The following is a 12,451-nucleotide window of genomic DNA, read 5'->3' on the forward strand; positions in this document are numbered from 1 at the left end:
TCACTGAGATAGGAAAATATTTTCTTCAAGGTTGCCAAATACAAAAAGCCAAAACACTATGAATGTAAGATGAATGTAATTCCTGAGAGTTCTGTGGTTCCTCTTGCTGTATGTAGTTTATTTTATATAGATGTAATAATATAAATGTATGTGTAAAAAAATAAAAAAATAATAAATGATACCCAAAATTTTCTTTTTATTAAAGCAAAAGCTAATCTATATATTATAATATCAATAATGTTGTTGCTTATTAATAGAGTATAAAAGGTATTTTAAAACTAATTTAAAACATCCTGCAATATAATATAGACAAGAAGCTAAAGTGATGCTGACTTTCTGGGTGCATTTTTATAATGCAGTTGCTGTCCTATAATCTCAGTGCTAATTCCCTTTTACACCTTGAATGTGCCACAAGCAATTTGTAATAGAATCAATTAACATTTGGGAAGTTGAGCATGGCCACCTAGGATATTAGACATTTGCTCCAGGAATGCTAATATAAGCGATTGACATTATATTCCCAAACTATTGCTCAATAACAACAGAAACAGTAAGGGGATACCAAGGGAATGTGTGGGTGTCTGTTTAGAAACTCTCAGTTCTGATTTTCTTTTTACATGTGTGTGTGAGTGTGTGTGTGTGTGTGTGTGTGTGTGTGTGTGTGTGTGTGTGTTGATTCTGAATTCTCTAACTTCCTTTGAAGGGAGAGTTTTGGGAAAAAAGAAAAACTTTTAAGGCATTGAATGTACATATACATTTGCATAACCAAAGTCACTGACAAGACTTTCAAAGGAAGATGAAAGGCAGGGAATTTGTTCTTCACTCTTCTTCTTCTTCTTCTTCTTCTTCTTCTTCTTCTTCTTCTTCTTCTTCTTCTTCTTCTTCTTTTCTTCTTTTTTTTATGTGCTACATTTGGAGATTCTTAAATAGGAAAGAAGTGAAATATTGTTAGTTAATTTAACTTAGTTATAGAACAGTATGAACATGTTTCTAAATGGCATTCCTTTCTTTTTATTTTCCTATGTGTGTTCTTTGTGTGTTTGAGTCTCTAAAACACAGCCCTAAGTATGCTATGCAGGAGATCTAGTGCTTAACTGAATCAGTAGTAATTGCCCTTCCTTATCCAGCTCATTTAGTATTATTTATTTTTGGTTCATAATGTACAATGTTTTCAGAATTTATATTTTTTGTTCCTCTTGTGCCATAGTTCCTATTAAAAGATAGACTTAGTAGCCTGACTAAATCATTATCATAAATCAAAGAGATCATTTTTTCATTTCAAACAAATATCTAGTTGAAGTATTAATTTTTCAACCAATGTATTTTGTGTAATTAAAAAAGCTAAAACCACACTGGACAGACCTGCTTTTTCAGTACTCCATTACCAGTACCCAAGTCAGGAGATTCACAGCTGCCTGTGACTCTGGCTCCAGGGAATCTGATGCCCCCCCCGTTGCACTCTAGGGCCTTGATGGTACCTTCACCAAGTACACAAACATAAGCACATGTGCCTCACAAAACACAGAATCAAAAGTTAAATAAATCTTTTTTTAATATTTTTTATTCTAGGACTTCTCATTTAATAGCCACACCAATGGAAAAAAAATCACGTTGAATACGAGAGAGTTAATAGTGCAACAAACATAGACATTTTCTTGTGGAGATTCCAATGCAATGGAAGAAAAATTGTTATATAGCCATTACAACTATATAGGAACTTTCAAAACTACAATGAAGGAAAGTATGTTTCAAAAAGATACAGATATACCTTGCCTTAAAGAAGCATCATCTGGAAGTAATGTAATCTCTGAATGTGTACTTATTATAATTGAACTTTTTATTTTTATATTAACAAACTTTAAAAAACAAACTCCCCCCCCATTTTATTTATTTAATTATATTTATTGTACCCCAAATTAATTAAATCAGTAATATATGTAAGCCAGTGTGATATGGCTAGGAATATTTATATCTACATTGACATTTATAAGATCATGATATTACTTGGCATATAGTAGATGTGGGATACACATTAGCTTTATAAATGAAGACATAAATGTTAAAAATACTGTAATGAGATGATTAAATTAACTTTTCCTCTAATATGATTAAATGACATAATATATACTTCATAATCTTTTACTAAACTTAAGCTTATGTGATACTTTCATTAAGAAATAAAACAAAATTTATTTTTAAATGGCTTTCTATAAAATTATTCAAATTTTAAACAGTTTATTTTATTTTTGTGTATAATTTCTGAGACATTGCTTTATTAATATATTTTTTATATTTTATTAGACATTTCTTCTAAATCCTATTAAACTGTTTATTAATTAAAAATAAAAACACCTCCTGTTCTCTCACTTTGGTTACCTTTGCATTGACTATATAAATTTTATTACTTAAAAGTGAACAAGGTAAAGAAATTAAAACTCAGTAAATGATTCATTGCAAGTGAACGAATACCTGGATTAATGATACTAGGTTTATAGACAATCACTTCAACTTTAATGCCAGTACTTTACAATGTATTATGTGCTCAGTTTTGGCCCCACACTGTATTTTACATAGCTAGTAGTTTAGAATCCCATTTACATAAAAACGTGTTAGGAAAGGAGATATAAATACTGAGGTTTCCTTTTTTTAACTTTAATTTGTTCACTTTAAACCCTGACTGTAGACCATAGACCATGCCTGTCACCTTCTAGTCTCACCTTCCCTCCCTAGTCCTCAGAAAGGAGGAGTCTTCCTCCCCTAACATCTGACCTCAGCCTATTGTGTCTCATACAGACTGCCTGTATCCTTTTCCTCTGTTGCATGGCAAGGCTGCCCTGTCAGGCAGGGTCCAGGTCAGAAGCAGTCCCTACTCTCCATACTATGAGACCCATAAGGAAACATCTGAGCAGAGGGTCTAGGTCCTCACCAAGCATGGTCCTTGTTTGGTGCATCAGTCTCTGCAGAACCCCCTCTCCCGAATCCTCTGCCCAGATTTGTTGCCTACTTTGGTCTCCTAATGGAGTTCCTGTCCCCTCCAGGTCCTTCTGTTCCCTGCATTCCACCTTGAAGTTTGGCTGCTTCAATCCCCTTCGGGGTGGACTCTTTCAGAGGACCTCTATGGTTGGCTCTATCCTGTCATTCCTTCTCTGCAACTGCTTCCAGTGTCTGTTCTATTTGGTCTTCTGAATGAGAATTAAGCATTCTCATTTGGGTCCTTGTTATGTAGTTTCTTTAGGTCTGTGTATTGTAGTGTGGTTATCCTGTACTATTCTAAAGTGTATATTCTCTGAGTGTCACATCTGATGATCAGGTAATTCTACTTCTAAAACAAAGTCATGAAGGCATTGGTTGAAAATCATTGGAAAGCCAAATTGTCTTGAAAAATGTTTCACACTTTCTTGTTTTAAAAAACAAAAAAAAAACAAAAAAACAAAACAAAAACCAAACCAAACCAAACCAAACAAGCAAACAAATGACACTCAGCTGTGCTTTGAAATACATTTCCATTAGAAAATATTACAGTCACAAAAGAAGAGTAGGTGCTATCTAAAAGGAACACAATCAAAACAATAAGAATTGGCACAGTTTCTCTGAGCAGTATATATCACTATTCTTAGTAATTTAAAATATATACTGCATCCTTGGAGTCTAGAATGACCAGATTGGCTTTATCAATTAAATTGATCTAGTAAACTAGGTAACCCTATGATTTTTTTCTTTTTTTATTTAATTAATTTATTCAGATCACAACTCAGTTTTTATCCCACCCTATGATTTTTAAAGCCTATTTTGAGGAATATCACTGATGAACTAACTTTTCAACATAGCAATTGTTTCTCTTCCTCATATAGTAAGCTGTTACACTGTTCTATATGGAAGTAGTATCATATTCTATGTATTTCTACCTATGTGTATATCTGTCTATCTACTGATCAATTGATTAATCTATCAATCTAATATACATGTATATATGTATATTTCAATAGCAGTTGATGGCTTAAGTTTTGAGACCGAACAACAGAAATTAAATAGCTTTAACACTGTTTTTTAGTCAATAAAACCAAATAAAGCAATCTTCATATTACCACCTGGTTTATGTCTAGAATTTCCTTCATCTCTCATCTGATAAATTCACTGCCAAAGAGCTCTACTCAGTATTTTTTGATTAATTAGAGTATTTCCTTGAAGAAGAATGTAACTTGCTATTGCTAATCTCATCTTTAATGAAGTCAGTTTGATCATATGTGCCAAGATTTATTAATTTAACATTTTCAATTATTTTTGCATAGTTGATAATGTCTTACTACTTTATGATATTTTTATTTGAGTGCCTTCACTTAATATTAGAAGGAATTTTCATTTTCTTTCTTCCAGTAAGCATTTAGAAAGTTGCTTCCTTACCACTTCTAGGGACTCCTAAGTAGTAATTGCATGAAATAATGTATTTATGTTAATATATTATATGCCAGAACTACTGGGCAGTATTTTCCTGTCTGTTTAATCATCAGACATGCTCACATTTGTTCTATGTAGGTTTTTTTTTTAATGTTTGTGAACTAACTACCAATAAGATAATTAACTTTGAACTTTCTTCATCAAGGATCTATCATTCATCCAATATGTAATATATCCCTGTATATGACAACTGAAAATATTTTGGCTACTACCAATTTTTTTACTTTCCAGAAAATACAAAATGTCCCTGGTTAAGGATTCCCCCATTGAATTAAGAAAATTGCAATGCAAATGGTTTTAAATTGTAAAGATTTATTTATTCATCTGAGTGCATATGTGTGAACACAAAGAGGCAAGAAGAGACCGTTGTGTGGTGTTGTCCTCTATCACTCTTTGCATATTCCTTTGAGGCGGGGTCTCTCCTGAGCATAATGTTCCAGTGTTATTGTCTTAGCCTAGTAAGGTTCAGTGATGTTGTAGTCCTGAGTTTTTCAGAGTAGGTATTACTGGCGTGGTGGGATACCTGGCTTCTTCTGTGGGTGCTGGATTCTTACTTCTGCTTTCTAAGCAATCTGAAATACAGTGCCATCACTCAAGCTATATTTAAATTTTCAGAATGTTAACAAAATACATTCATTAAAATAATTTTTAATATTTGCATTTACAGGGTTGGAGATTTAGCGCAGTGCATAAGATCACTTGTTTCTCTGGTAAGGACCCAGATTTCATTTCCAACACTCACACTGTGGCTCACAGTCATCTGTAACTCTAGTTTCAGTAGATTAAACACATCCATGGTCATATACATAAAATGAAATAAATTAATTTAAAAAACAGTAGTTTAAAAATAAACAATTATATATATACCAAGTGTGGTAGTGTAGTCCATAATTTCATTGCTTAGGTGATTGAGGCAGGAGTATCAAGAGTTGAAAACAAACATCAACAATCTATAGTAGATGTGATTTAAGTTTCAAATAAGTGAATTTATTAAGTATATAGCAAGCAAAGGTGTTTTTAAAGTATCAAGCAACATCAGCTCTCTTTTTAAAAACAGAAGATAAAATCAACTGCAAAATAAAATAACTCTTGAAAAATGCCTCAAACAATGAAAGTGAAAGCTACACAGAAACTGAAGGCATGGTCATCCCCTGCTAAGGATTTGAGAGTACTCCCTCAGGTGAATTTTTGCTATAAATCTGTTGCTTTAGCATTAACAAGCAAGCATAACTTTTAACATTGCCTGATAGTGGGACTGCCCATTACAGACTTCAGTTTTCAGTTCTTTATGAAACATTTTATAGTATATTCAACAACTTTCAGTGAAAAGTTATGAAGAAAAAGCACTTCACCAGGAAAATGTTTGCACCCTATTTAGAGTCAGGAAAAAAATTTCCTATTGTTTCCCACATAGTTTTCTGCATATTATTTTTGAAATTATTTCTTTCATTTTTGATATGATAATATAATTATATTACTTTCCCTTTCATTTCCTCCTTTAAGTCTTCTCACATATACTATCCATTGTTTTTCTGTGGGATATTTTGTTTTCTGTGAGGACTCAGAGCAATTATTCATAGAGTATGTATCTAGTATTTATTTTGGTAATCTAAATTCAAAGTAATCCAATTAAATTTTAAAGTGATGCATGTGGCTTTCCTAGTTTTTTTTTTTTTTTTTTTAACTTAGTAAAAAACCCAAATTCTCAAGAAACATCTATATCTTGATGAAAGCATGCATTACTGCTACTGTGGCTGCTGCTGCTGCTAGGTTTCTCTGCTAATGTAATAAGCCATTTAAAGCCAAATCAAATATACAAAAACAGGTTTATTGAGAGGCAGCTGTCAGGCGCATTCAATGATCTCATAGGCGGAGGTCAATGAAGTCACATGCCTGAGCTAAAGCAAGGGTATTTTGTAGAGCTTAGGTGAGGAGTGATAACATGTCGGGAAAGGAATAGATGAAAGGTAATGATGTGTTATCCCTGACTTTTCTCCATGTGTGCTGAGTTGAGGAAAGGAGAGCAGACAGGGTTTCCTGGCTTGTGCAGCGGCAAGCAGGGGTTCCAGCCAAACGGCTGATGTTCCTATTTCAAATGACACAGAATAGTTTTTCTTTTTTCTTGAAATAGGACCTTTTTATGTAGACAAGGCTGGCCTTGACCTTGTGTGATCGTCCTGTATCTGCTTCCCACATGCTGGGATTACTAGTATGCACTACCATGCTTGGTTTTAAAAATAACACATGATGAGGCCTGTAGTGAGGGTTTAGTGGTTAAGAGCTTGCTGCATAGATGTGAGAACTGGAGTGCAGAACCCCAGAACCAACAAAAATGCTGTATGATACGGTGACCCAGAAATCCCATAACAGGCTCATAAAGAGACTAGCAGTACTGGTGAGCTCTGGCTTTGATTGAGACGCTCTGCATCAATGGAGGTGGAGGAGGAGAAGTGATCAAGGGTGATTCCTGACTTCAACCTCGGTTCCTCACATGAACAACCACATGTATCATTTGCCTGTATATATGTAAGCAGTCATACAAACACATGCATGCCACATCACACCCATGCTGTATACATTAAAAGGAAAAAGAGAAAAATGACAATTATGCAATATTCATGTGAAAGGCTTTAGTGACAGGCAATGAACACAGCGAAGGTTGTAGGCATCTCATGCTCAAGAAGTCTTGCAATTTTAGTTGAATTTAATTTACCATATATGATAGAGGCCTGAGTACTCACTATTCCAGCCTGTGGAGTTGCACTTTGAACCAGTTCAGGATTTATATAGACTAGAGGAAATAGTCCCAGACAGGCTTGTTCATTGCTCTCTCCTTTCAGTTGTGTACCTCCTACTGTTGTTTAATTTTCTGACAGAATGGAGTACCTTGAGAATGGCTGGACATCTTTCATTTGTATTATTGTCAGAAGTGATAAGATAAATCTGGCTGAGGATCTGTATGTGGGGGACACATGTTGAAAGTGATTTCATTTTTGTCCAATAAGTCCCAAAGTTGCTGTCGTCTTCACTTTATTTCCTCTCTCCCATCTTCTGTGCCATTTGTAGCATGCCTCACAAATTTCATTGTCTGTACTTATTGCCAGGTTTTTCTCTAGCTGGAGAAATATGCTCTTTTTGTCTGCAGACAGATTCAGAGTTTTCCCTTTTCTCATCCCCTGTATATTTTTTATTCACCTTTAATGTGGAATCACAAATATATTTCCAGGTCTTTCTCTACACCATTTTCCACTTGTTGGAAACTCGCCATAGAGTATAAAAAGTAATTCAAGAAAAATATTTAAAATGCTTCTTCAGTTTTCTACTCTGTATCATCAACTGGAACAACTTTTTAAACACAACATTCTCTTTTTCTTTTCAATTTCATTTGCGTCATAAACTAAAAATGTCTTTCCTTTTCTTTTTCCAGATTCATTTTGTGTTCTAGACTCTTCTCGTTGGCGAAATTCCACTGGAGCTCACTTGGAAATACCTTCAGCTTGGTGAAAAAGAATCAGATACTGCAAGCTGAGCTAACAGGAGCAATTCACATAGATTCTGATTGAAAAGAAAGGGTAGGTCTCACCACCTTGACCATGTCTTATGAGCTCTGTGGGATGCTGTTCTATGTAACATGAGAAAGGTATGCTACTCATCCTCAGTTGGTAGTTGAGAGTCATAAATGGGAAAGACAGATAAGAAATGCATTTGCCATTGCATGCTTATTTTGCTTTGCATGGATGTTTTTTTCTTCCTTGTATCTATTCCATTAGATCTAAAATAACTTCAAATAGTGGACATTTTTAATGCTGAGGTAGTTGAGGTTATATTTGTGTGCCAGAGGAAGTCTGTGAAGTTGTACACTACCATTTCTTCTGTTTAAAAGTTGAAGTATCCAGCCCACAGTAGTTACAGCATTTCCTGGAGTCCTGGATCAAGGATGTGCCATAACAGAACCATGATTGCCAGGTGTTATAGTCTTATCCTCATCACCAAAATGGATAACTTTGTTATAAACCTTGAAAAGCACATTCTATTTGTGCAGCCACAGATTCAGATAAAATCCTGTCTCATGGAAGAAGAATTAACAACAACAACAACAATAATGAATTTTACCTAATAACTTTTGACCTATACCTTTAAATAAGAATCATCTGTACCTAGTTAATATAGCTGATTTTTTTCTATAGTGGCAACACTAAGACTATAAGTAAGTATTCATGGAATGTGTACAAAAGAAATGGTATTTTTGTTAAAATAGTGTGAGATAGACAAAAGATAAAGACTGTTTTTAAATTATAATATTGATATATATTCAATTCTGGGGAAATGGCTGTTAGTAACACGATTGCTTTGTGCAGCATGATTACTAGAGTTCTGGAAAAGAACACCCATCAAAAAGCTAGACCTGTGGCAGAGATCTATAACTCTAGTGTTTGGAATGATGTAGGCAGACCACTAGCCAGCTAGCCTGTCTTATATATGAGCTATGAGTCTGGTCCCATGGTAAAACCTTGGCTCAAAAATTAAAAAGAAGATGAGCCATCATGATGCCTCAGTGGGGAAAACACAATGCCCCCAAATTCACCTGCGTCTGATTCCCAAGGCCTAAATGGTAGAAAAAAAAAACCACCAGCAATTTTATTATTGATATATACAAGCATATTATGACAAACATACACCCCTCCCCTATGAATAAATAAAGATACATGTACGTACAATACCGCAATACACCCACCTCCCCATCACATGTTTCTTTAGTCATTTGGCAGTCATTTATTGATCACTATGGTGTTCTTTTTCTCACTATGGCTGCTGTGATGCAACTATTTATCAAGATCAGAAGTGTGTTTGCGAGATACATTTCAAAACCACATACAAAAATACATCCCATTATTCCTTTTCGTTCTTAATCTTCTCTTCAAGCTCTGTTCTTACACCCCTTTTACTCTCCTTAAAAATCAAATTTACTTCCACAGAATGGAATTTTCATTTCCCTGAGAGTTTTAAAATTCAATTTACATGCTGATAGTAGATCCATCTCTCCTAACCTCCCAGTCCCACCTTCCCCCTCTACCCTTCCCCATTCATCAGAAAAGGGGAGCCCCCTTCATATCCACCCCAGCTCACCAAGTTGCATCATGACTGAGCATGTCTTTTTCCCCTGTGGCATGACAAGGCAGTCCCGCCAGAGGGAAGTGATCAAAAAACTGGCAACAGAGTCCATGTCAGAGACATCCTCTGCTCTCCGTACTAGTGGACCCACATGAAGTCTGAGCTGCCCATCAGCTACGTCTTTGTAGGGGGCCTAGGTCCAGACCATGTATGGTCCTTGTTGGTGCTTCAGCCTCAGAAGGCCGCTCTGGGCCCTGGTTAGTTGGCTGTGTTGGTCTTTTGGTGGAGGTTCTGTTCCCTCCATGTCCTTTTCTCCTTCCCTACACTTTCCCCCAAGACTCCCTAAGCATCGCGCAATGTTTGGCTACAAGTCTCAGGATCTATTTAAAGTGCCATGCAACTGGGTGCAGTCTCTCACGGGACAACTCAGCCAGACTCCTGTCTGCAAGCATAGCAAATTATCCATAATAGTCTCAGGGGTTGGCTTTCTCCCATGGGTCAGGTCTTGGTTTGGCCAGGTATTGATTGAACAGTCTCTTGATCTCTATTCTTTATGATGTATGTATCTTTTTTTCCCTGAACATCTTGTAGGCGGGGTAAATTTTGGATCAAAGTTTATGTGGGTGGGTTGGTGTTCCCTTCCCTCTACCAGGAGACTTGTCTAGTTAGAGGGGGTCCTTTTCAGTAGCTGTGGCCCCTGAATCTGTCACTTCCTCAGAAAATTGGGAATAACTCCACCTCAAGACCCAGCTATACCACTCCTGAGTATATACCCAAAACATGCTCTACCACAGAACAAGGACACTTGCTCAACATGGTCATAGCAGCTATATTCATAATAGCCAGTATCTGGAAACAACTTAGATGACCCTCAACCGAAGAGTGGTAAATTTACAAGATGGAATACTACTCAGCTATTTAAAAACAAAAACACAGAAATCATGAAAATTGCAGGCAAATGGATGGAACCAGAAAAGATCATGCTGAGTGTGGTAACCCAGACCCAGAAAGACACCCATGGTATGTACACTCCTATAAGGGGATTTTAACCATATAGTACAGGATAAACATACAACAGTTCACAGGCACACACTAGATAAGTAACATGGAGGATCCAATAGAGGATGTTTAAGTCTCACTCAGAAGGGGAAATAGAATAGACAGAGGCTGAAGAGAGGGGACAAAATAGGTGAGGGAGCACAGAGAGATATGAGAGTGGAGATCAGACCTGGAAAGAGCACAGGTAGGAAGACTGAAGGCCTCTATAGAAAGACAAACCATAGCCAGGAGTATCTCTGTGATGAGCTGAACACCTAAATGATGGTAGGCTTCTGGGAGGACATAAGGAGAACCCTGTAAGGGTTTGTGAAGAAGAGCTATTATCTGTGGCCTATCTATTATCTGGCCCAAGGCATCTTTTTAAAATTATTTATATGTTCTTTAACTTCTCAAATGCAACCAGACACCCTCCTCTCTCCCAGTCCCACCCTTCTACATACTTTTTCCATATCACTTCCCCTCTTGGGGTACCAACCCACCATGGCATGGCACATCCAGTCCCATTTGGACTAAGTCTCTCCTTTTTCACTGAGGCAAATCAAGGCTGCCTTGCCAGGGCAGCAGGATCCAGAGGGAGCAACAGAGTCCAAGTCAGACACAACCCCTGCTCCAGTTGTTAGGGGGCTCACTTGAGGACTAAGCAGTATGTCAGCTTCACATGTGTAGGAGCCCTAGGACCAGTTCATGAATGTTCTTTGGCTGGTGGTTTAGTCTCTATGAGCACTCATGGGCCCAGGTTAGTTAGCTATGTATGTCTTCTTGTGGTGTCTTTGACCTCTCTAGTTCCCTCAATCCTTCCCTTAACTCTTCCACAATGTTCCCTGTGTTCCACCTAATGTTGGCTGTGGGTCTCTGCATCTGTTTCCATTATCTGCTGGATGAAGGCTCTCAGATGACAGTTCTAGGTTCTTGTCTGCAAAGAAATCAGATTATTATTTGTACATAGCAGCTTTATTTATAATAGTCAGAATCTGGTAACAATGTAGATGTCCCTCAACGGAAGAATGGATAAAGAAACTGTGGTACATTTACACAATGGAATGCAACTCAGCTATTAAAAACAAAGAAATCTTAAAATTTGCAGGCAAATTGATGGAACTAGAAAAGATCATCCTGAATGACATAACCCAGTCCCAGAAAGACATACATGGTATATGTTTGCTTATAATTAGATATTATCCAAATAGTACAGGATAACCATACTATAATACATAGACCTAAAGAAACTAAATAACACGGAGGACTCTAGGGAGAATGTTTGAGTCTCATTCAGACAGACAAACAGAATAGACACCTGAAGCATTTGAAGAGAAGGAACAAGAAGAGAGCCTACCATAGAGGTCCTTTGAAAGACTCCACCCAGAAGGATATCCAAGCAGATGCTGAGTACACAGCCAAACTTTGGGGTGGAGCACAGGGAGTTTTATGGAAAAGCAGGGTAATAGAGGTTCCTTGAAGAGGATCAGGAGCTCCACAAGGAGACCAATGTATCCTGTAGCAAAAGGGTTGCTGCAGAAACTAATGCACCAACCAAGAACCATGAATGGTGAGGACATAGACCACTCTGCTCAGAAGTAGTAGATAGGCACCACAGTCTCCTTGTGGGTCCCCTAATATGGAGAGTAGGGTCTACTTGTGACATGGACTCTGGCCCTGACACATTGATCACTTCCCCTTGGCAGGGGCTGGGGGTGGAGCTGGCCAGGCCACAGAGGAAGAGGATATAGGTAGTGCAGATGAGACGTGATAGGCTAAGGTTAAATGTTAGGGGAGAGGGGCTCCTCATTCTGATGACTAGTTGATGGAGGGAGAGGGTATGAGGGTG

Source organism: Acomys russatus, chromosome 13, assembly GCF_903995435.1.
Source record: "Acomys russatus chromosome 13, mAcoRus1.1, whole genome shotgun sequence".
Lineage (NCBI taxonomy): Eukaryota > Metazoa > Chordata > Mammalia > Rodentia > Muridae > Acomys > Acomys russatus.